This window comes from Trichoplusia ni, chromosome 2, assembly GCF_003590095.1.
Source record: "Trichoplusia ni isolate ovarian cell line Hi5 chromosome 2, tn1, whole genome shotgun sequence".
Lineage (NCBI taxonomy): Eukaryota > Metazoa > Arthropoda > Insecta > Lepidoptera > Noctuidae > Trichoplusia > Trichoplusia ni.
In genome coordinates, this window is record NC_039479.1 from 4,932,079 (window position 1) to 4,956,120 (window position 24,042).

Sequence of the window (24,042 nt, forward strand, 5' to 3'; positions counted from 1 at the left end):
CAGAATGCATGATAGGGCTAAAATACACCTTAATATTTGCATAATGTCAGCGAAAATACTTCAGTCTTAAGAAGCTTCCATATTAACTCCCAATCCAACCTACTTAATCGTGAATATCAAGAAAGCACATTATACTTCAAATGATCAGTCATAAACTTAGTCAATGAAAATGGACCGCTCAAAAGCAGCGTATAATTATATACAGCCAAGTACACGCCATTTATACCGAATGCCAATACCATTGACATTTAAAGGTCTCATACTAACTGCGAATATTTTCCTTAAGCTCCTGTTCTTTCCATAGGGTTTTCTATTCGATTCTATTGTCTCTCGATATGATTTTATCGAGTAAGAAACCTCCATTAGTTAGGAATCGTTCTATTCGCGAAAATACACCGAGTCACGCAAGGAAGCGAAATGTTTGACGTCTTTAATGTCTGTTTTCGTATCAGCTTTTGTTTCATCATGAGTTTGAGATCGCGTGTATTATCTGTGGATGTTTTTGTAGAGGTTTTGGGAAAGATATTAATGTTGGCTACTCAATTATAAACAGGAACCTGTTCTTTTTATATTTATATTAAAATATAAAAAACCGAATTGGTTTATTGTCTTAAAATATTCGTGAAAGTCCAGGAAAGCTTTAAACGGTGATAAAATTGGGAAAAGTTTAAAAAAAAGAACACTTTTGTCTGCATTGTTATCATCGAGTGTTAAGCGATGCGTAGCTAGAGCTAGTATTAAATACATCTTAATACCACAAACAATAGAACATAAAAGCCTACGAAAGCTCTTAAAAGGACGTATTTAATTCAGAGGCTATGCATAACATAAAAGTAGGGATGAAAGCGATATCCTTAGATCTGTGAGCCAGAATATTGAGCTGGCAACGAGCTTGCCGCAATGCGTCACCCTGTATACTGCATCATCTTGATACAGGATGTTTAGGTTCAACAAAATATATTAAGCTATTGTTACAGATGTGAGGAAACATTTACATAGAAATCAATGATGAAGGAAATAACAGAAATTGATTATTATAATCCGAATTCGAAGAAGCGTTTATTCAATACATTCCTATCGAGACTGATTCTAATAAAGTCTTTTAATGGCAACAAGACTTATAATTGAATTTTAAAAGCCCAGTAAAATTCGATGCACAGGTCACTAAGATGCTTGTTTATTCAGAAAAGTGAGTTTAAAATTAACAACTCACACTTCACAATTACAATTAAACGCTTTTAGAAAAACATGGGAAGAAAAAATTACATAACCCAACCCATGCTGTAAGTAACGTAGCCCCAAGCGACGATACGTGCATATAGACAGCGTCTGGCACGTTCCTGGCACTCAACCCCTTTACAACCCCGCTGACTGCCAATTTACAACGTTAAGCGATTTTCAGCAACAAAGAACTATAGCGCTTATGGTGAAGTAGACTAGCGCAGTTGTTTTTTTGTACCAAACGGTAAAAATTAAAGCGTGTATACTGAGGTTCCGCTTTTTGTCCGTCTATCTGGGAGTAGGCTGGATCTCAGGAACCGTGAAAGCTAATTAGTTGTTTCTTTTATACTAAAAATTTATTTTTAATGCAGCTACATTAAAATGTAATAAAATAAATATGTAGGTTAATCAATGCTGGGTGTCTGAACAGAATTCCTCATTAGTGCGAGTCCGACTCGCAATTGACCAGATTTCTTTTTTTTTCTCTAAGATATCTTTAACACGAACTCCACCGTTTCCTCAGTGATAATTTATATTTTCTTGTGACTTCACGATTCTTTCGACTTGTACTGAAATCCAGGTGTTGATTGAATGTACAAACACCAATATTTTATAGCTCTCGCAACATCTGGATAAGTTCTTTACGAACAACGATTGATGGCACAAAACTCGTATTTTAAATTGTCTGAATCTTTCTATTAATAGTATGGCACATACTAAGTAATTCTTAAACTGTTAAAAATAAAAATGTTGGTCGATAAGAAAATATTTCTAGTTTTAATTCAAAATGTACGTACTCGAAAATTTTAAAACCATATAATACTTTTTGCCTGTACTTTGTCATGTAATTTGGTCCTAGTTACACAATAAATAATAATATTATTTGCTAGTAATTACGGTAAGAAAGTAATACGTTATTATTAATTATTTATTGATCACTTATTTTTTCTTCCCATCGAATATCCTTTTCAAATTAACAGCTAATCCGTGAACTAGTTTTTATTCCCTATGTAGGTAACATCCCACTGCAAACGAGATGAGAATCTCGTATTTCACGCGACGTACCACTCTAGTGCCATAGGTAGTACATTACACCATCATATGTGTTATAGCAAACATTCTCTACAATTACGCAAAACAAGATAAATGTGACACCACATTGCTAAATAATTGTTTGTAATCATAGGTCAACCGATTCTGGGTTTTTTATTGTGGTTTTAGTGAAGTGTGATGTGGTTCTACGCTATGTAGAGTGAGGTGTTACTCCTAAAACATACAAGTAAATAACAAAACAAAATAGTCCGACTTTAAACGTTGAGGGTATAGCCCAAGATTTGATATCAAACTCTACAAACCCACGTTTTTAAATGTCACTCCATTCAAATTGTATCAAAATCTGTCCAGCCGTTTTTCTAGTCGTAAATTGCAATGTCATCAGATTTGAAGGTACCCTGAAAATTTCAGCCTGCTAGCTTATCGAGAAGTGCCTCAAAATCGAGTCACAAAAATCCAACTGGAACGACAAAAAAAAACAAACAAGAAAAGTGAGTGAATAAAATATAGGCAAATGACTGCAAATGAAGTATTGCAGTATATTTTAGCATAAAAATGACTGCTCATCTTAAATAAATGGACTTTTACCACAGCAAAGACACCGGTAATGGAGTAATGGCTCGTGTCATTACAGATTGAAATCAGAGAAACAAAACACATTACCCTCTTTTAAAGTCGGGTAAACAACGGAATTGACACTTAACTGTTTAGAGCGTAAACTGCAATTTCCATTGTCTACGGTTTAGTAAAATCCACAATGTAACTATTATTATAAACGCTGGTAGAAATGTAATGATGTATTTTTATTAACGAACTCTTTTTAAAAATTGTTTGAAGTAAATTTGCGAACAAACTTTGACTGCTTTATACAGCGCCACTGATTATACAAATTTAAATAAGATTCAAAAGATAAATTAACAAAAAATAAAGTTAACATTTTCACACCTAACATCTTTTAAGTTACTCGACTGATTTTTGTTAAACAAGTCTAAGATAACTAGTAAAGAATTCTATTTAATACGAAACATACAAAATAACATCGATCGATCCGTTCGGGAGATATGATGTCACAGACAGACATTAAATAAAGTATCAGACATTGAAAGATTTTTTTTTTCAAATAGGACCTGTAATTTCTAAGATTAGGCTGTTCTGACAAAAACTCTTGAGCTTTATAACATTAATATAAGTTTGCAAGGTATAATGATTACCAACTTCATCGCTGCAATATCCAAATGCTTCAAAACCAGAGTATTGTTAAACCCATTTCTTGTATCAAATTTTTATAGTTCAAGAAGGATAAACCTTCTTGAACTATAAAAATTTGAAACGCGTAAATAATTTTAACTAGCATGTCGTCTAGAACATGTAATACCTGGACACAGGCACACGAGTACTAAAACTACGCGTCAGTTGAAAATAGAGAACATAGCTCTGTGAACATATTTCAACGTTGTCATCACTTCTATTCTCGACTTGGGACATGACTCCGAATGATTTACTGCCTATCTACGTATAGATTTAAACAGGTAGATATATACACAAGTAGGTATATTAGTAGGTACATTGCTAAGCGAAAATTTATCGGAATTCGGTCTAGAATACAGTTCTTTTTTATATAAACAGGTTTATATAAAATAACTAGCTGTCGCCCGCGAGTACGTCCGCGTGGTTAGAAGATATAAGTTATGATTTATACCTGCCCTATTTTTTTCACATTTTCCATTATATCTTCGCTCCTATTAGTCGCAGCGTGATGGTATATAGCCTATAACCTTCCTTGATGAATGGTGTATTCAACACAAAAAGATTTTTCAATTTGAACCAGTACTTCCTGAGATTAGCGCGTTCAAACAAACAAACAATCAAACAAACAAACTCTTCAGCTTTATATATTAGTATAGATATAGATATAGATTCATGCTGTGTTGAGATAAAAAAACAATAGAAGATCAGCTAAGGTAATGTATTGTGTTACTTTTTTGTGTCAACGGGTAAACGCTTTGCGGTATTTGTGGGTGACTGTATTTCTTTGACCTTGGGGCATTATTTTGTTTTACTGTTTTTCTAATACATTAAATAAAAATCTAAGTATTGTATACCAAACCTGGTTATTCACGTCTTTGATAAAAAATTAGCGATTTACTCATTTATTTATATTCATTAAAGAAAATTCAGCGAGGTTATCAAATTCGTAAAATAAAAATTAGATTTAAATTATCGGAATCTTCAAAACTTACTAATCTATAACATTTTTCCTATATAAATAAAAACATACATCGTTAAACAATGTGGGTATAATTTAGTAAGACCAACTATTCTATTGTTGTCTTACAAAACAAATCACCCTGTACACGTCTTGTAATCACTCGTCAAACATCATTAAATCACAATGTTAACAACAAAATATCCAGTTATAAATAACGAAAATGTTTACCAAGTCTAAAACACGCATAAGAACTACAGGACTGTCGATTACAATATTTACAGTCTATTATAATCGATGTAAGTCTTCGTTTTGTTATTTTACAACCGAAAATGCTACAAAACTAACCTATTTATTTACCATCAAGGTCACGGCTAGGACTCGCAATTGATCAGTATTTACTCCAATATACATTTTCCAATGGAACTTAGAGCTATATTTTTATCTCTACATTTTCACCAGAACGCGTCCAAAAAAAGACCCTTCAACACTCCGATCTCTATTCAAAAATACATCATTTATGGACTATGCTCTATGTATACGTATTCGATACAAAAGATTACAAATTAACGACAAAGGTGTGTACAACATTAAAACCTTTTTTATGAATCATGACATTGAACTACTAACTACCTACCTTTTGAACTATGACGGTTGTCGCTGTGGAAGCGAGACAACGCACGATTTTTGTACGGTATATAATGGATTGGCGATAATAACACCTACCACGTGGTTTATTTTTTGTTTAAAACGTCTCTTGCACTAGTGAACTTTATCCTTGTGTTATAAAGACACACAGACTCAGGACAAGCATTCGTGAGTCGTATAAAATCTTGTCCTACGCGGGGATTGAACACGCGACACGTCTCGCTCATAGATTAGGACTGATAAGCATTCATTGAAGTTTTCAATAACGCTTGCCCTGTCGAAAATTATAATTATGAACTTCGCTGTATATAAACGATTTCTTAATAGTTACCATCTGTGACCAATTTAAATTAATGGCAATTCAGCAGACGTTGCGAATTCCGGTGATTGGTCTAGTTCCTGAAAAAGAGTTATTCAGCCATAGAAATTCATTTGTTTCGGGTCATCCACGCTTCTTAAGCACCAGACTTGTGAAGTGATGTAATGATCTTTAGTTTTCTTTAAATAGTAAGTGATGTAGTGATCTATAAATATATTTAAGTTAAAGTACGGTTGTTTGAATCAATTAAGCAGGATATGGACTTTTTAGGATTTCCAAAAATACAAAGAATATTTTCTCAGAGATCGTAATCTTAGAAACATGGTCAGGATTAGTTTGTTTAAGCATATGTTATTTTTAACGTCCACAAAACTCCTTCGACAGTCTTAACCGTCCTACTTTATGCCTCTCAGGTGAGTCTCAGGATACTATACCGGAAATGACGTGATATTGGCCGATAGACAATAACCAGTGACGTCATCGATACCAGCCCGCATTTTTTGTGAAGCTTGATAACTAAATAGAATATTGTAGTAATTGAATGCTATAACTGTGTTTATTGATTTTTTTTTTGTTTAACGTAGGGATTAAAAGATCGAAGGATAGAATAATTACATATTGTTGAAGAAAATTGAATCTATTAATTAGTTCTTCCATTTAATTTGTGAAAAAAATCTTATCTTATTAAATTGATGATTAAATGACTTTTTTTAATTTTTACAAATATTCGAAATAAAAAATTGTATAAGTCATGTTTTATCTACTTCCGTTTACAGATAATGTCGAAACCTGACTAATCATTGTTTACTACTGAATTGTTTTTATATAACACAATAACGTCAGCCCGGAGACGATTTTATCATAAACTGATTAGTGTAATTTCAATTTTCACCTTGATGTGTATATCTGAAATTATAAACTATTTATTTGTTTACAACATCCACATAAAGTAAAAGGCTACTAAAATATTAAGCATTAGAAACCAAAACAGATTACAAAATAGTAAAATATAAGTAGTTATTAATTAGTCTAATTACCAATAGGTAGATACCTACAATAGGGATGATGACTGGGTATAAAAAGAAAATTCTCATTTTCTCTTTCAATCTCTTTTTTCAGAAAAACTAGAATTGACAAAGATTAAGTGCTTTAAAGTTTAGGAGACGCTTGTGATGTAACGATAGAGTAAAATTTATACTCAATCGTGACGTCACGCGTAAGTTTCATTCACTGGGTTTTGATCAATTTATGTTTGCGGGACAAATTAAAAAATTAGAAAATAATATTATACAAAAAACTACAAGACGGACACTGCAAAAAAAATTGTCATCATCCCTATTCACAAAAATAGATCCTCTACTCGGCTGTACAAAAATAACCTACACCGGATAAATATTACGTCATTTAAAGTTCAAACAATCAAAGCTTAAAAATGTGCAAATTACTCTTGACCTTTGCGAGAGGCCGGCTGTGACGTCACAGGCCACGAATAGCCAACAATAGGCCGGACGCGGTTCCGTATCGCCGACTCGAGTCGCTTCCTTTTGTTGCATCCACTGACCCACTTGGATACAAGTTCCTACAACTGCAGCCTGGATGGAAATGTTTTGTGGGAGTCTTGCTTGTAGTTTTAATTTTTCTTCTGTTTTTTTTTGCTTTTCCCGGTTTGACTGTCGTAGTTACGTGGATTTTTCTTATGTCGAATTTAATCTATTTTTGTTACCTTGATGAGGAGAGTTGCAAACTTTGGAAATTATAAAAAAAAAACTAGAAAGATGTAGCCGAACTGAGGCCTTTACCCAGGTGTAAAATACACTTATTCCGGATTAAAAAAAGACCCCCTCTCCCGTTTTCTTAACCATTTTCATTCCAAATTTCTTAAAATACATTTATAATTAACAACTTAATTGTGATTACACAGTTAATTTTTTACTCAGAACACAATTTCTCAATACAAAATTGCGAACTAACTCGACTAAACTCATTAGAATACAAAACATCACTTAAGGATGCGCACACGCATGTCAACGGAAGTCTCCGTGTTCGTAGCATATTCTCATACTCATTTACATTCTAAGATCCTGCTTGTTTGACGTTAAAACAATGTAAGCTATCAAACCTTTTTTAAAGATTCATTTATCTAGCAGGATCTTTCGGATTTTTTGGGCTGGGCTTTTAATTCTTAAATTTTCCATAAATAATTGCCTAATTATTGGAGTGAAAACTTCTTTAGCGGCGTTTTTTTTTTTAAACTGTTAAACTCGCGTCAGGATACGTGACCTGATCGAAAACTCGTAAGACAAAAACTTCTTTAGCACAATCCTGCAGCGACAGTGATATTCTAACACGTAAATGATAGTAATTTAATAGTGTTAATAAAAACAATTCGTGCAAAATTATTTCCCTAACCATTCCAGGATATCAAAAATGCACAATGTTAATATTCAAGTTTTCACTTCAGCCGGCACTCCCGGAGTGCAACGTTAATCGTGGTGGGCCTCTGAAACATGTTAAATGTAGTTGCTACGCAATTGTACCGCAAACCTCCTTTAATGAGGGTTTATATTATTATCATCATTAAATTTCCTGTACTCGTCGTAAAGAGGTATCTTAATGCATTTTTAATAACGGTACTGTTTGATAACTTATTTAAGACCACTTGCAGGAAAAGATTTTCATACGCGTCCGTACGAAATTACACGATTTTTTTTGTAAAATGCTTATTAAATAACAAAATGTAAATGTAAAAGTATGGAATTAGTTTAAATGGTATCTCTTGTCAATTTACTATAGGAGAAATTTATAAGCAAAAGTAGAATATAAAAGCACTTTATAACAATCACAAAGTGTCAATGAAACGGAAATCTTGTCATCCCAAAACATAGCAGTGGATTCCCTGATAGATATCCTTTTCTTTTTAAGATTTTCATAGCCCAAGCCCAAGCCCGTTTTAACATACCTATATGCCAGGTACATACAACTGATACCCTTTAAAGATCCGGACACGGGCGGTGCGCGCATGTAAGAAAAGATGCATGAACGCGGGAGTAAGGGCTAAGGGCTGTTTCAGGAAAAGGTGACCTCGTAACCTGTCCCATTTTTGGATATAACTGGCCGGCAGAATAATTTCGCCAGTGCTAAAAAATAGAGCTGTGTCCAAAAACGATTCTAACGTAGACAATGTTACATGTCTATACATCATCTACCTGAAAATATCAACAGCGTAGTCTAGTACACTGATATACGGACAGACAGATATCAAAACAAATCTGTAAGAATTCAGTTTATGCAATTCAGTTACAGGCAAAAATAGGGGCATTTCCTGAACAATACACGTCACCTTAAAGTCACTATCCCATCACAAAGTTTCGTCTAACTTGTATGGACGATGTTAATACATAATCTCGAATATGTATGTACGTATTTAACACGTATATCTACATTTTGCGGTGTAAAATGCCTCGCCTAACCCGATTCCGTTTCTCGTAACTCGCCATGATAGTCCACATTATATTCTGACACCGCAAACTTCCGTAACATATGTGTTTTATATGGGTTTTATCATGGTGAGGGAAAATTTACATATTCAGATGAAATTTAGTAAACAATTGGAAAATATTTTACTATTTTCCCTATCCTTTTGCTTGTATTTAAATTTTGCTTTCCGGCAGCAAGATGTATTGGAATACCATGTCACGTGACTTTGACATTTAAATCCAATACATTTAAACTATAAAATCATCTTACACTTGTAAAAATATAATCTGTCTATTTAAATATCATGACAGTTTCAAATGGTTTGAATATTAAAAGAAAGTTACCATAAAGTGTTGGCATAAATCATTTTATTGTAGCAACACACAGACGTGTCAGAATGCCATCGTCTTGTCGTAAAATAACGTGTCAACCCGTTAATGTCTTGTACAGCTATTATTATTTTATAGACAATCACAAACTACGGATAATTAAGAAAATGTAAAATCGTTGGATTTTATGACCTTCACTAAAGATCTGACTGACAGAAATGTAAGAATAGGATTTCAATCACAACAGAATAGATTATATTAACATCGTAAAGCATTGAACCGTTCAGATGATATGTAGAGAAAGAATTGGTTTTGAGATAAGAAAGATGATATACGATTCAACTGACATGTTGTGGTAAAAATTGTTATGGATATTTACCACGTAATGCTAGCAACCTGGGCCTCGATTCTGCTATTTTACAATGGCGGATGAATGAATGGCAATTGCATTAAATTTGTAATTATTCCTATTCTCTTAATCATTTTACCAATACAAAAATTGAAAGTCGATTGTATTGACATTGAGTATACCGTCCTGCACTGAATTTCCAATTATTGTGTAGAAAAATACTTAACAGAATACGAAAATTGTCATTGTAAGCGAAATTTTATTCATTCATCGGCCGTTTTAAATAGCAGAATTGGGGCCCTGGTTTAGTATCTTCTTACGGGATACTGCACCTACTATTAAGTTAAATAAGTCAGGTTGAATCCAGTCTGGCAGTAGGCCCCAAATAAAAAGCTAAAGTAAAAAGTGAGTAGTATTATATCATTCAAACGGTTATCTGATTGTTGTACCTAATCTATTAAAGAAAGGTGAAATGCGTTTAATTTGAATACCTAACCGAGAGTTTAATTTATGATCGTTATAATTCAGGTATTAGAACCTTTTGCAAAAGTAGGTAAGTATATCCAGTAATTTCCAAGAATTCACGAAAAAAGCATAACAGTCACCGACGAATTCAAATAACACAAAAAAATCTTACTAAAGATAATATTAAGTAACAATAAACTACAACAACACGAAAAACTTTATCTCTTAAAACACAATTACGTTGTAAAACATTTAATTGTTTTATGTCACTTTTACTGTAATAACTTGTTAATTAGTATGACCTTGTTTAGGAATAATGACAGGAAGAATGCCTGATGAAATGTACAAATGAACATAAACGCTAGTTATTAAACTGCTCTACATTAGAACCCTTTCTGTATTTGTGTCATATACATTAATCGTAATAGTGTTAAGACCGGCAAAGTCAAAGGTTCGAATCTCATTCGAAACTTACAACTTTTGAATTCATTTGGGTATTGCAATGTAGTTATCATTTGTTTAAAACGGTGAATGAAAACAACGTTTGATAATATTCAAGGGCGTGTTTAAACACCGGGGAAAAAGGACAGTTAAAACGCTGACACTGTAGATTAACTATACGGAAAATAGAAGTCATATGTGAACTTACTACATTTCGAATCGATTTTCCATACATTTAAATGTAGTTTTTTGTCGGTAACATTTTTACTAATTTCACTTGGCTAGCAGTAGTAGCTATCAACCCTATAGACTTCTTGGAAATAATGTCCTGACTGATTTTGGCTACGGCGATTCATGTCAGTAGTCCACCAGTTGGCGCAGGACATAAATATTAAAGTAAAAAAGCGTGAGTACAAACACAGGTGTACTCTTTGATCTTTAACTCTCATAGATGGAACGTCAATTCGTCAATACCGGAGATACTAAAATATGGATGACAGGAACGGAATAGAATACAAAGATACTGCAGTTTAAGTATTTCTGGAATTTAACTAACGCAGATCTCAGATAAATAGATTCAGTATTTAATTAATCATGTTAAAAACCAGTGCACTAAAAATCAATTCCGATCATAGCAAACTACATATATAACTTACATACCAATTAAATTAAATAATATTATCAATACCAAAAAAACCTGATAGACCAAGTAACATATAAACGCAATGATTGATGGGTAAAGAACCAGTCTAGGTGCGGAAACAAATTGGATCCCAAGCAGGTTCTAATTGCTGTTAACTACTGTGAACTAGTCAATGAGATGCAAGATAAAGTGGTGTCGATGTCTCAGCATTGATTGCACTTAACTCAACACTTTCTACTTAGCAGTGATAGGAACGACGAGAGATCTTGATAGCACAGCCTTTTACGTCTTCCAATTAGTTTGAAAACGTTTTTGCATCTTGAAACTTTTCTAGGAGAGTTTTCGCTGACTGTTCTTACCAAAGATTAGCTGGGGATTGAAACTAAACTATTCTTAGTGAATTATCAGGTGACTGCGTATTTTTTTTTGTGTTTAATGATTTATCAGATTCTTTGCCTTTTTCATATGGTATGCAATATATAAATCCTCTTCAAAAAATCATATGAAAACATGTTTTTTTTGCCAAAATAGTCACACAGTCTCCAGATTGCACAATTTACATAAACAGGGAACTTTAAATTGCTATTTCAACAACCATTTCAGCTTTATATTTCGGAATGATCCCCAATATTTAAGGATTTTGTCCTATATCCTATATAACTCGGTGTTTACTGGCGACGGTGTGCAACACACCTTTCTTTGGGGAATACAGACGTGCTGACGTAACATATCCATGCCAAGTAATTTCCCTGGAGGGTCGTCTATGGATATATGTCAAGAACTCGCGTAGATGTTTAGCACTAATATCCTCGGTGGGTTGGGTTTAAAGTGATATTGATATTGAATAATAAAAATTGTTGGTAAATTGCGGCATGATAAGGCAATTAATTTAAGCACCTACGTCAAAAGAGTTGGATCTCTTGATCTTAATGGCGGTAAAAGTGTTTAAAAATATAACAAGAAAAAAGGTTTTGACGAATTGGAAATGAATTAAAGAGAACTGCTTAAATTGATTGTTGCGTTTCCGTATTACGTGTGATCCGTATTCGATCTGACCCTGTTAAAATATGGTCCGGACTAGTAGAACTATTTCCATGGTTGTGTATGCACTTGTACCTACCATATTCACTAATGTTATTGGAAAGCGGAGCCTCCTAGAACACGCATACGCAAATATATTTACTTAAAGGGAGGTCTCGATGTAAGATTCCCTGTAAAAGTTTTGTGGTTGAAGAATGAACATTTTTGTTTTATTTACTATGCGCATTTCCAAAATACGATTACTTTGATTCAAAACGACTCCGACTCATTTTTTCATCATGCTAGAATCACCATTTTCCCTCTAAGGATGTAAGAAATTTAGAAAAGTCCTTCGTCGTGGAGGCCTTGCGATTTAATGCATGGACGATGTCTACGATGCCGAAGTACTAAAATGTGACTCGTCAAAGTTATAATATTAATTATTTATTTATTTATTTAAGTATTGGAATCTGAAATGTCCAACCCGCAGTGAACTAGCATGTTGATCAATGCTCAAACCTTCTCCTAACGGGAAGAGGCCTGTGCCCAGTAGCTGTAGGTATATAAGGCTGGTACTATCATAACATTAATAGTAGACTCTACATTTAGCAATCTCTTACAAGATAACTCTTAAGACAGCTCTACTTTACCGATAACTGCAACTGAACTGAAGTACCGCTCTCCGTTGGTCGTTTATTATCAAACTACGAGTTTCATACCCGTTTTCATTTCCCTCGCTCGTTTCTCTAACATGTTGTTGAGCGGGCAAGTAGCCGAGAAAACGATAGCCGGATCGAAGTTGGAGAGTAATCCACAAGTTCTATTATATGATGGCTCTCGGCGAATGGCGATCAAACACTCATTTACACGATCACTTAATTCACATCGTACGACTTATAGTACATACTTATTTACGAAGATGCCATATCTAACCAAGATGGATTTAGTTTTTGAAGAGTTTTTCTCCTATTGTTTATAGGCACAATATACATGCTTATTTTTTTATTAAAACTCATTTCACAAAAGTTTTACACAAACTCACAAATTTTATTAAATCTATTATAAAAGATTTAGTAAAGGAAAACTATTGAAGTTCTTTCAAATTGAATTAGGGATTTAGTAGTATGTAGCTTAGTCAATATGAAAACACTTCAACATAAGAAAAACGCAGTGCCACTAATGTCACAACAATAGAAACATTATTTGGTTACCCTACATATTAGAACCTCTTTTGTTCTGCGGTACATTCAACATGAATGATATAGCGCCCTGCATGATATAGAGCGTTCTCTCTTTCACATTTGCAAACAGATTTACTTAAAACACAAAACCTGGTATCACCTAATTGGGGATCCGTACCAAAATGGTAAAAACGGAGGAAAATTAATAAGGCTCCGCTGTCTGCCCAACCGTCACCAGTCATTATCACGAAAGCCGTGATAGCTACTGCTAAAAATTTAATAAATAATGTACTTCTGCAGCCTGTCTAACAATCACACTAAAATTAAACAGTTAAAGTTGAAATAAGCAGCGATTGTTACACAAATCTCCAAAAATACAATTTTTTTTGCAGGAAACTGTTGGTTTCCCGAGTCAAACTCGCACTTTCCCGACTTTTTAATAATGAGCTCATACTTAAGCCACTATAAACTACAAAACAACAAAACTGTTGCCCAAGACATTATCTCGATCTAAATCTGGCGTGACTCTTTATCACTTAGTCCTGATAAGAGATAACAGATCAGAACATTTTAAAACGCTACTTGTTGTGAACTTGTGATAAGTAATCACTGAAATATTCCTGTGTACAAGGATGTGATGTGATAAACCTTTTTATAAGAGTCTTGTGTGTTTATTGCAGAGATTTTTATTATTTAACATTCAAGTCATAAATGTAATTACATAATTTTAAACAAAAAAAATATTCAAGATGACAGCGTTTTCCTTATTCTACACTTTATGCCACTGATAACGCAGCACATTTGAGAAAAGGTTCCATGGTTCCATGTGGCCCTTGATAGAGAATCGTTGAAGAATTTGCGGGAGGCTTTCGCCCAGATGTGGGATAAAAAAAACTTATCAATCGATTCAGAATATTGAGGTCCTCGGATAGACGTAGGCCTCTCCCTAGTTGCGCCACAACACCTGATCCTCCACCTTCTGCATCCAATCCGAGGCAGCCACCTTCATATGTCAACGGAAAAATCTAATGGTTATAATAAATCCTACATTTGTGAAGAGATGAGCAAGGAACACCCAAACATTTACCAATTATTAATATGCAGTCCACCTTATAACTAACTTCACACAAATACTCTAATGCTATTTGATCTATTACCAGTGAGCTCCGAAATAGAGTGCAAGATCTAAATGCATTGTAACCCAAAAATACACGAGACATGATACCTAACTAACATATCACATTAGTATGTCACAGCTAATTTAACAACATCGCCTCTACCCCTCTGACCTACAAATCATAAATACATAGCCGTTCGGCCTTCGTACAAACTATTCAATGGGCCGTGAATCACTTCTAGATGTAAATTGTATATCATTGTATTGCTCCAACCTATGTATGATGTGCATTTGGTAATGTTAGAAGGAGAATTGACGAGAATGATGCGACATGGTGGCAGTCTTTTGTTATCAGGTTAATTGTTTATGGAGTAGTGTTTTATTTTTTAAGGGCTTTCGTACTCCAAGGGTTAAAAGGGTACTTCTGAACTGAGGGTCCGCTGTTTATCCGTTTTTCTGTCTGTCCATCCTTCATCAGTGGGAGTGCGACTAGTTCAGTTGGAATTTTCAGAGATAATGAATTTCTGATGATAATAACTAGTACACAAAATAAAGATCTAGGTTAGGCATGTTTTTTTATGGTCATAATTTTTGTGGTGGGTTAACATTACAACCGATTGACACTTGTTATTTTAGCCTATTTGTACCCTAGTGTTGTAAATCCGACTCGCACTTGAGCAGCTTTTTTCTTACTTAAAGGAAGACACTGATTTCATAGTACAAAAGCGATCTATATACCAGATAGTTAATTAACTACAGAAGACAAACTTTTTCTATTGAAGCAAAAAATAAGTTAAAATTAAATAGAAAATCTTATTGTTGTTTTAACAAAATATTTGTTCTGTGATCTTTGGCCCACACGTGCCGAAGCCGCTTGGGAAGATTCCACATGGACCTTGTCATGTCACACGTAACAGTCGCTTCCTGCTATATTAACAGGAAACTGAAATAGAATCAACTCATCACGATTAACATCATCTGTATATAATTTTACAGCATTTTATGTGCAATTTTATAATGAAGAAGATTTAATGGATTCTAATTTATTTATATTGATCTCTTCTTGAATATGTAACAACTATGAAGGTGTTCTATATAGAAAGATTCCCGTGCTCAGTTAAAGCATGTTTAAAGGCCGGTTTTCTCCATATATTTTAGTGCCCTTAGAAGAGGCATGTGCCCAGCTAAAGGCTAGGCTAGTTTTCTTTTTCTTTTTTATGAGAGGAAGAGTCGGTGCTTCCTTAAAATATCATTTAAAATTAAAATTCAGTATATAAGTAATATTCAATTTATTACTTCATTTACGAAAAGATCAACTACAATATTCTTTATACCACTGCTACATAATTTTACCGACCGATTTAATTACGTATATTTATCGAGATCGCTCGACTAGTTGCGGATCACTGATTTAAAATCGTCATTACCATTTATTTTTGACATTCAACTGTCACACATTGACTTTTCCAAACCCATCATTAATTGTTGATGTGATACACCGAGCAGTTTCGTCAGGATCGAACGGTATTTGTTTACCAAATAGGACCTCAAACGTTACAAAGCATTACACAATACATTGTTATTGTTTCGGCTACTTGTAAACATGCCTCTATTTCTAGGAGCTGTTACCGCAGGCAAAATATTGCCTTTCTATAGTGGTGTGGGTTATTTTCAGAATGTAAATTCTACATACGGTTGCATTCCATGAATAATAGTCTAAACAAATTAAACGGTCAACGGTATCTAGAAAAGAAAACACAGAAAGTGTCTCATTTGACATAATCTTGTATTTTGAGAACGGAAAATTAAGAAAAGCTTGGGTACTAAATAGTGTTATGCACTTTAGTTCTCATATAAAAATGTAAACGTGCATATTGTTTGGTAAATACATTTAAAGTCTGTATAACCGTTATTAGACTTAATATAACTTGCATTGTAAATAGAACACGACAGTATTAATAAAATATTAAGAAAAAATTGGTGAAAATTCGTTAGTGTCAATAAATAAAGATCTTCAAAATAATGAAATATAATTACAATGCGTGTTTCAACAAATAATAAATTTATAAAATCATTCCACATTCTTTTAATGGTAGCGTGTGTACATATACATTGAAGAACACTGTTTAGCTTGTCTCTAATTACACAAAGTTAATTATGTTTACAATACACCAAGCCCTATGCGTGCATGCTATGATTAGAGGGCTGTTTACATCGGCAGTAAAATATGAAAGCTATTTCCATGTTGTCTGTACTCCACGAACTGCTTGATAAATATTGATAAACAACATGCAATCTAAACTGTTATACTATGCTAATTTTAATAGAGATCTTTAATTTATTATCAACAGAAGTATAATCACGCGAAACGATATATTTAATTTTTGTGTCCGGACTTTTGCCGAGCTATGAATGTTGGCATTCAGTTGTACTGAATATATGATCAATTCTTCTCATATTATAACCGCGAAAGTTTGTATGTTTGGATGTTGGTTCCTCTTTCACGCAAAATTACTGAACTGATTTTGAATTAACTTGGCACACAGAGAGGTTATACCAGGACTAATACACAGGATAGTTTTTATGTTCCCGTGGGATCATTTTCGATTTTTTTAGCAGGCGGGCTCGCGGGCAACAACTAGTTTATTAAATGATGTAACGGTTTACTCACGCGTATTTAGTTGAGTCCTTAATCATGAGCAGATGACAGAAATTCGACGAATTAACTTCTTCTAACTAAAAATAAAAATCTAACTTATTGATATCTAATAATACAGGACAAGCAAGTACCTTACAACAATAGGTACAATGACTCAGTATTACCATAAATGCTCTCATTCATAAAGCGGCAATACAATTTGGGGCTGCCAGTGAAGTAAAACTAACGGACTTTCGCATTAAGAATCCTTTCTCGACGTATAATATCGAACAGGAATCCCGTTATAATTCTTATTTCGCCTTATTTGGTACTTCCTGATACATTAGCTTTAAACTCCAGTTGTTTCTAAGAATAGTGATTTATAACGGAACTAAAATGACTCAATTAATATTATTTATTCGTTCCCTTTCCGGTTCATCAAAGAACAAGAAAATCATTAAATCCACTATTTAACTACACAGTTCTATGGAAAAGGGATGATAATTTAAATTAATTTCTCCTGAGGTTAATTGGACAGTGCTTGATAAATCATCTTCGGCTAGAAATTAATAAACTATTTACTTTTGAAATGCTCTTCTTTATCGTTAAATCAGGCAAGAGAATTTTTTTTTTTACTTGACTAATTACGCTTTGCTACTATCGCTACTAATGCAATTTTTCCAATAAGTAATACGAAACAAATTTCGTCAAATTTGATAATAAAATAAATACAGTTTCGGCAATGAATGGCATATTTATAAAACGTATCTCCTGTTATTCCTGATAAGACAAAAAATATCAAGCCGGAAGACAGAAAGAAAACAAATTGGCTACATCCGGGGAAGTTTTATAAGAAAAAAGCTAAATGGGATCCTTATATTTTTATTTTATGTAATTTCCGCCCTTACTTGGTAGCTTTGTAGCTGAGTTTCCGAGTTAATCTATTCAATTAAAAAGCAATTTCATGAGTGAAAACGTTTGCAAAATAACTATTCACCATTAAAAACTATTAGAAGGAAAAAATCTGTCAAAATAAACGAAAGATCTCTCAATCCCTGAAATACTCTCTACCATTACTACCATAACAGTCAGTTCAAAAACACACTCAAAATAACATTGACAAAACATTCCATTGAAAACTATGAAACGAAAACCAAACTGAATCACGATAGGAATAAATAACCTCTTAAAACTCTATGAAGTGACTTCCAATCTGTTTACTGTATATAACAAAGCAAACAGACTATCGTAGTAACTATCTCTGTCGTGCAAGTGAGTGCATTCGATGAAATTGCTTTCCGTCAATGGACGAGTTCGTTTTATCGCAGCTAAAAGTTATTGGATTCACTGGATAATGGGCAAGTGGCACGCGAGCGCCATAGCGACCGACAGACTGTACAGACAGCATCAAAATAACACGAACGTTTAATAATTTGCTGTTGGTATGGTAACAAAATATGTAAGAAAGTTGTGTAATGAATACATCCAAAAATCCAACTCTTAGTTGAAAAATACGACTTAGTAGATCAGATTATATTAAGCGAATTGTGTTGCTGACTGTACTGCTACTGAATGTTCGTCTATGCCAGTCTATGGTCATTCTATGTAAGGCTTAGTGTAGAACTTGCGAACAAAGCCGAGGTATATTATAAAGCTCGGAAAACACAATCGCAAACACACAATCCTGCAAAGTTTGGCACAATATTTGTAAACCATTGTATATTTTTTGCGAGTATATCAATACGGGCAAAAAGTCTCACAGTTAAGTGCAAACAAACGAACAATTATATTGTATATTATAAGCTGTAAGGCTAGTACTACACGTTCACAACAAATTGAATACATAAACATCACTCGAAAGCTCACAAACTTTCATGTAATTCGTTACCATTTACCTAAGCGAGGTACAAGAATTTTGAGGTCACATAGGCCAGTATTCTGGTATAACAATATGTTACTGTCAATCTAGAATTCTAGAACGGCACTCGACTAGATTGATCACCAAGCCATATATCCACATGTAGGCCATAGTCACATACAGAACCATCAACTGTAATATATTGGTAGTAAAAGTACCACTTTTATACCTAGTTTCTAAAATAATTAGGTAAATAATAATTGATCTTTGTCAAACGTCATGTAATGCGTATTTTTAATCTTTTCAACTGACTCCAGACAAGAATTCTGACTTCGAATGTATTTTGCTAATCCCGTCCTGAAAAACAGCGGTTTTAATATTTAGACAGAATATTCACATATTTTACATGTTTACTTCTCTATTTAATATTATAAATGCGAAAGTAACTCTGTCTGTCTGTCTGTTACGCTTTCGCGTCTAAACCACTGAACAGATTTTAATGAAATTTGGTACAGAGATAGAGTTGACCTTGAGAAAGAACAGGATAGTTTTTATCCCGGTCTTTTGAAGAGTTCTCTTGGAAACGCGATATAATCGACCTCGACGCGGGCGAAGCCGCGGACGAAAAGCTTTCTATAATACGTACAAAATATAGCAAACATTTATTAAAAAGAACATCCAACCACCGTTAGAAGCAAAAGGGTACAAAAATTTAACGCAAAGCTAGTGTATATCAAGCCTTATAGTTGAATGAAAGCTCAATTTTGTGGTTCTTTTATGTTTCTGATAGGGACTTTTGTTTGGTTGTTCCAAGCCTGCTTCATACAGATATACGACAATGTTGGGTGTCTTTTTGTGCAACGCATTGGGAGCTGGCATCCATTGACATGAACTGGCAAAGTTTTAATGTTTGTGGTACTCTCGCTTTGATGTTTCGCGGATGAAAGGCTGGTTTTTAGTTTGCTTTTTTGTGTGGTTTTGTAGCTGTTTGTAGTTGCTACTTGTGTCTTATGTTCTTTTTTAAAGATAAGCACTTTTTTCCTTATGTTGCGAGCTGTAAAAAGGAGAGTTAGTAGTTCATGAATTGAAGATTTTTGTAAGCATAGCTATTATGTTAAAATTCAACCCTAAGTCAGCCAGAGGTTAGGTTGACAATATAAACAAGTTTGACCTCCAAAAAACACTCAAACTAATTGATTCTATTAAAATTTAAGCATAACCAATCACAAATACCCATTATGGAAAACGGGGTTCAAAATATGCAACAATGCTATTAAAAATATGATCTCTAATTAATCCCCTATGGAAATTAGTGGCACAACGCCCACATTACCTTTTAGTTGCGTGACCAATTGTCCTTTTGTGTCCATCACGTATCCATATAAATAGGAAATAAAGAACAGTCACTAAATGTACAGGGTTACTGTATCCGTTTCAACAAAAAACGCGCTTTTTTACTTTCACTGATTGAATTCCATTGCTAAAAATAAGTTCTGGTAACTTCATTCATTTGTACCAAAAGAGGATTGTGAGAATGAAATTTTTTTTTTTTTTAAATAACTTTCGTAGTAGGTAAGCATTTGTTTTCGGACAAAACCGGAGTCCTCAATCATGAACTGATGCGACGGCTTCATGATTATCATAAGCTTCATTAAGATTTTGTCAGATTCAAAACACTAAAAATATACAGCTCAAGCATGGTTATTTTATAACCTTAGTCGATAGACAAGATTTGTGTTATAATCTATAGACCTTTTGAATTGCATCATTAACATTCCTACTGTTGGATACCAGTAGGAATCCTATTTAGCCAGACTATTTCAGTTAAATTACCAGCTTCTTATTAAAAGTATTTTTAAAAATGTGAGGAATCACCGATTATTTTCTGACAACTTTCCCTCGTTTTAATAGTCTTGGTCGTAGAAGAAAATCCTTGTTATACATCTTTTAATTGCAGCTAAATATCTCATTTAATTTGAATCTTTGACGTCCACCACACTTGTTACATCTCACGCCTATCTTAATTACCTCATACGCAAGATCAATAAAATCTTAACACCTCGGATAATTAGGCAATTTACACATTAAGAGCTTTAACTATAAATCTTAGGTGTAAAAAAAATAATTTAAGTGGTAATAGATTCTCCCACATATGTACGAAAGAATCCAGTTTTATCACTTTATTCTTTTTAATAGCCGTGTTTGACTGCACCTAAGTCCAAGGAGATCTACTCCCAGACTTTGTAGAATTATTACTATAAAATTTTATAAATAATTTTGTCCATCTTATGGTCGTCGCGTAGAACTTGATATGGAATTAGTTAAGGTCTCAAGAAAATACAAAGAATGTTATGTATTTATCAAATACGTCTTAATAAAGGACTTTTTTCCCTTTTTTTGGTATTGCAAGAAAATCCTCATTGCTCCCTTGGTGTAGGAAGGGGATAGTGTTTGACTTTTACTGACTAAACCTAAACCCGCCTACTATACTGCGTCATTCGCTTTTTGTGTCCTTATATGACAATGCGTGGCAATCCTTCATACATTGATACATCGGAATAAAGTGGTCCTGGTCTTTTTTATCTGCTATTGGGAACTACTTTAGGTATATAAAAGTTAACTCTTATTAACGTCATGTATATACCAACATCAGTATCTTTGTATCACCTACTGTTGATCATATACGGCCTGGTTTTGTTTATGAATGTGCCATCTGTTTTTCCTATCCCACTCATCAAGTATATCACACAGTCATAGAATATCGAAGAGAGTCCAAACGACTAAGTAACAGATACATATTATTTATAGACAGGTACATCCGACATTGAAAATAAGCAAAGAAGCACAAGGCCACGCAAACGAACAAATAAACTTTCTATTTATACTTTTATCGATATTCTATTTTCGAATGCAGAAATGTCAGTGTTATATCATACAGTGAATGAATGAATTGAAATTATTCATTCAAAGTAATGTTACAACGAGGTATGCATTGGGATCTTAGTGAAAGTAATACTGAGAAATACACGTAGGTAGTGTATAAGATGCAACGGGAAAGTGTTCTGCAGACAGCAGTAGGTAGGTACGTCTTGTACGTATGTAGGGAAAGGGACCTTTTGTAAGTTTGGAATGGAAACGGTAGATTGGTAAGATAGAGATGTTGTTTTTTGTATAAACATGTGTGTTCTGATAAATATAGCAAAGGCGGTGGGAAGAGGAGATTAATAAACGTGAATTAGTTTTAAGGTTATTTTTGAAAGGGTGTCCTATATAAATGTATGAGAGTAAAAACGTGCATCATAAAAAGGTTATTATTTATTTTGGATTGTTTATATAATGAAATTGAACCTGATTTCTTTAAGATTTTTTTTTTGTTATATCAACCTTGACTTTGGTTAGTCTCAACTCTAAATAAATAAACACATCCAAAACCGAATGAAATTTATAAAACCTTAAAACCATCAAAAGTAAATTAGTATTCTTTTTCTATCGGATTAAGATTCAAAATCGATAGTACTGCACTTTTGTAACACAAATCAACGACAAACTTTTTTTGTAGCAAAAAATCTAATAACAAAAAATCCATTCATTTAACGAGATTCAATAAAAACTCTTAGAGAACATATGGAGTTTATAAATCTTAATAACGTTTGGTGAAAATCCAATCTAACTTCGTTATTATCTTATTTGAGCGTCGATCGCAATGCTCGGAGCAAGGTTCATTAAACGAATACTCTATAATGATGGCGTGAGCGAAGACATTCCGTAGAAGCTTAATTAAAGAAATATCTTAGAGGACTCTCAAGCCTTTTATTTTATTAACATTACTCTCTCCCTTTGATGGGTAACGTATTTAACTAAGGAATAACACTGTTATATTTTCTTTGCGCCCTCCATGTTTACCTTACGAATGGGCATTCTGCACTTGGAATGTTGATAATTGGGTACGCTGTAATAGATTTTATATTCTTTGCATTGTTTGTTTGGATTTTAAAATGTTCAGTCCATTTGTTCGATGCCAGTTACCTGTCTTAAAGATATGCGGGATTCCCGAATTGTTTGTTATTCTTTACTTATAGTAGCACAAAAATAGATTTTGTAAATTATCTTGTTTTTAATGCAAACACATACGTTTAAGTAAAACAATAGACGATATTAAAACTTTTTGGTGACTCAACACAAATATACGCAAAAAACAAGCAGTCACGGTTCTGCCATTTAAAAAGAGAACACTTCAAACGTCACGTGTTTTTTTTCCGTGAGGCAAAGACATGTAAAGGTATGAACATCATTAAAAAGTTAACACCGTTAGAGCTATGTTTTTTTCTGCACGCCATGATTACATGCTACGGACAAAGACGGCAGAGCCGTTAAGTCCTGGCATATCTAATAATATGGTACGTTCAAATGAAAATGGAATTATGTCTGTGCACATCTCTACATTGTAAATTATTGTCTGAATCTTTGGCTAATGGGTATTGTCGCTGTTGGTAGCGAAATAAATTCTTAATCTCAAATTAAAAACAATCAGAATCTAAAATTGGTCAAGCGCTTCGTAGAAGTACCAATACACCAAGCCATAAGTAAAGTAGTCTTCACTGTTCTGTTATGGAAAGACAGACACATGTTTTACAAGATCACCCGGCTTAGCCTGGTTCCTATTGGCATACAAACCGCTACGTGACACGGAATAAGCTTAGAAGTCCTGGAGCATTATACAAAACTATTCCTAGCTTTATTTTATTCCACGTTTGTTGTTGAGAACGAGATAGCAACAAGACAGCGACCACATTTTATTCACTGTAGTTCTCAAATAGGTACGGAAGTCAGAATTTTCGGAAAAAGGGTATTTCTTATCACGCCTATAACAATGTTCAGAAATGAGTGTGAGTGTAGCACAAGTATGTTTGATTTGATTATATTTTCCCTGACTTTACGGATGATCAAAATTTTTTCGGTAATTCCTTAATCTACTACTAGTTCAGACGGTTTTTCTCCCGCAGCAAGAGCACTTTGGAAGCGGTGAAGGATGGACGAATTTAGATGTTGTCTATATTTTATTTGATATTCCAAACGT

The 24,042-nt window shown here is 33.7% G+C and overlaps 1 protein-coding gene across 3 annotated transcripts in view; it reads left to right on the forward strand.

Annotated features, from left to right (window-relative positions):
- Positions 1-24,042, forward strand: part of LOC113504485 (carbohydrate sulfotransferase 11) — a 62,868-nt gene that overhangs the window by 32,976 nt on the left and 5,850 nt on the right. The window lies entirely within an intron of this gene.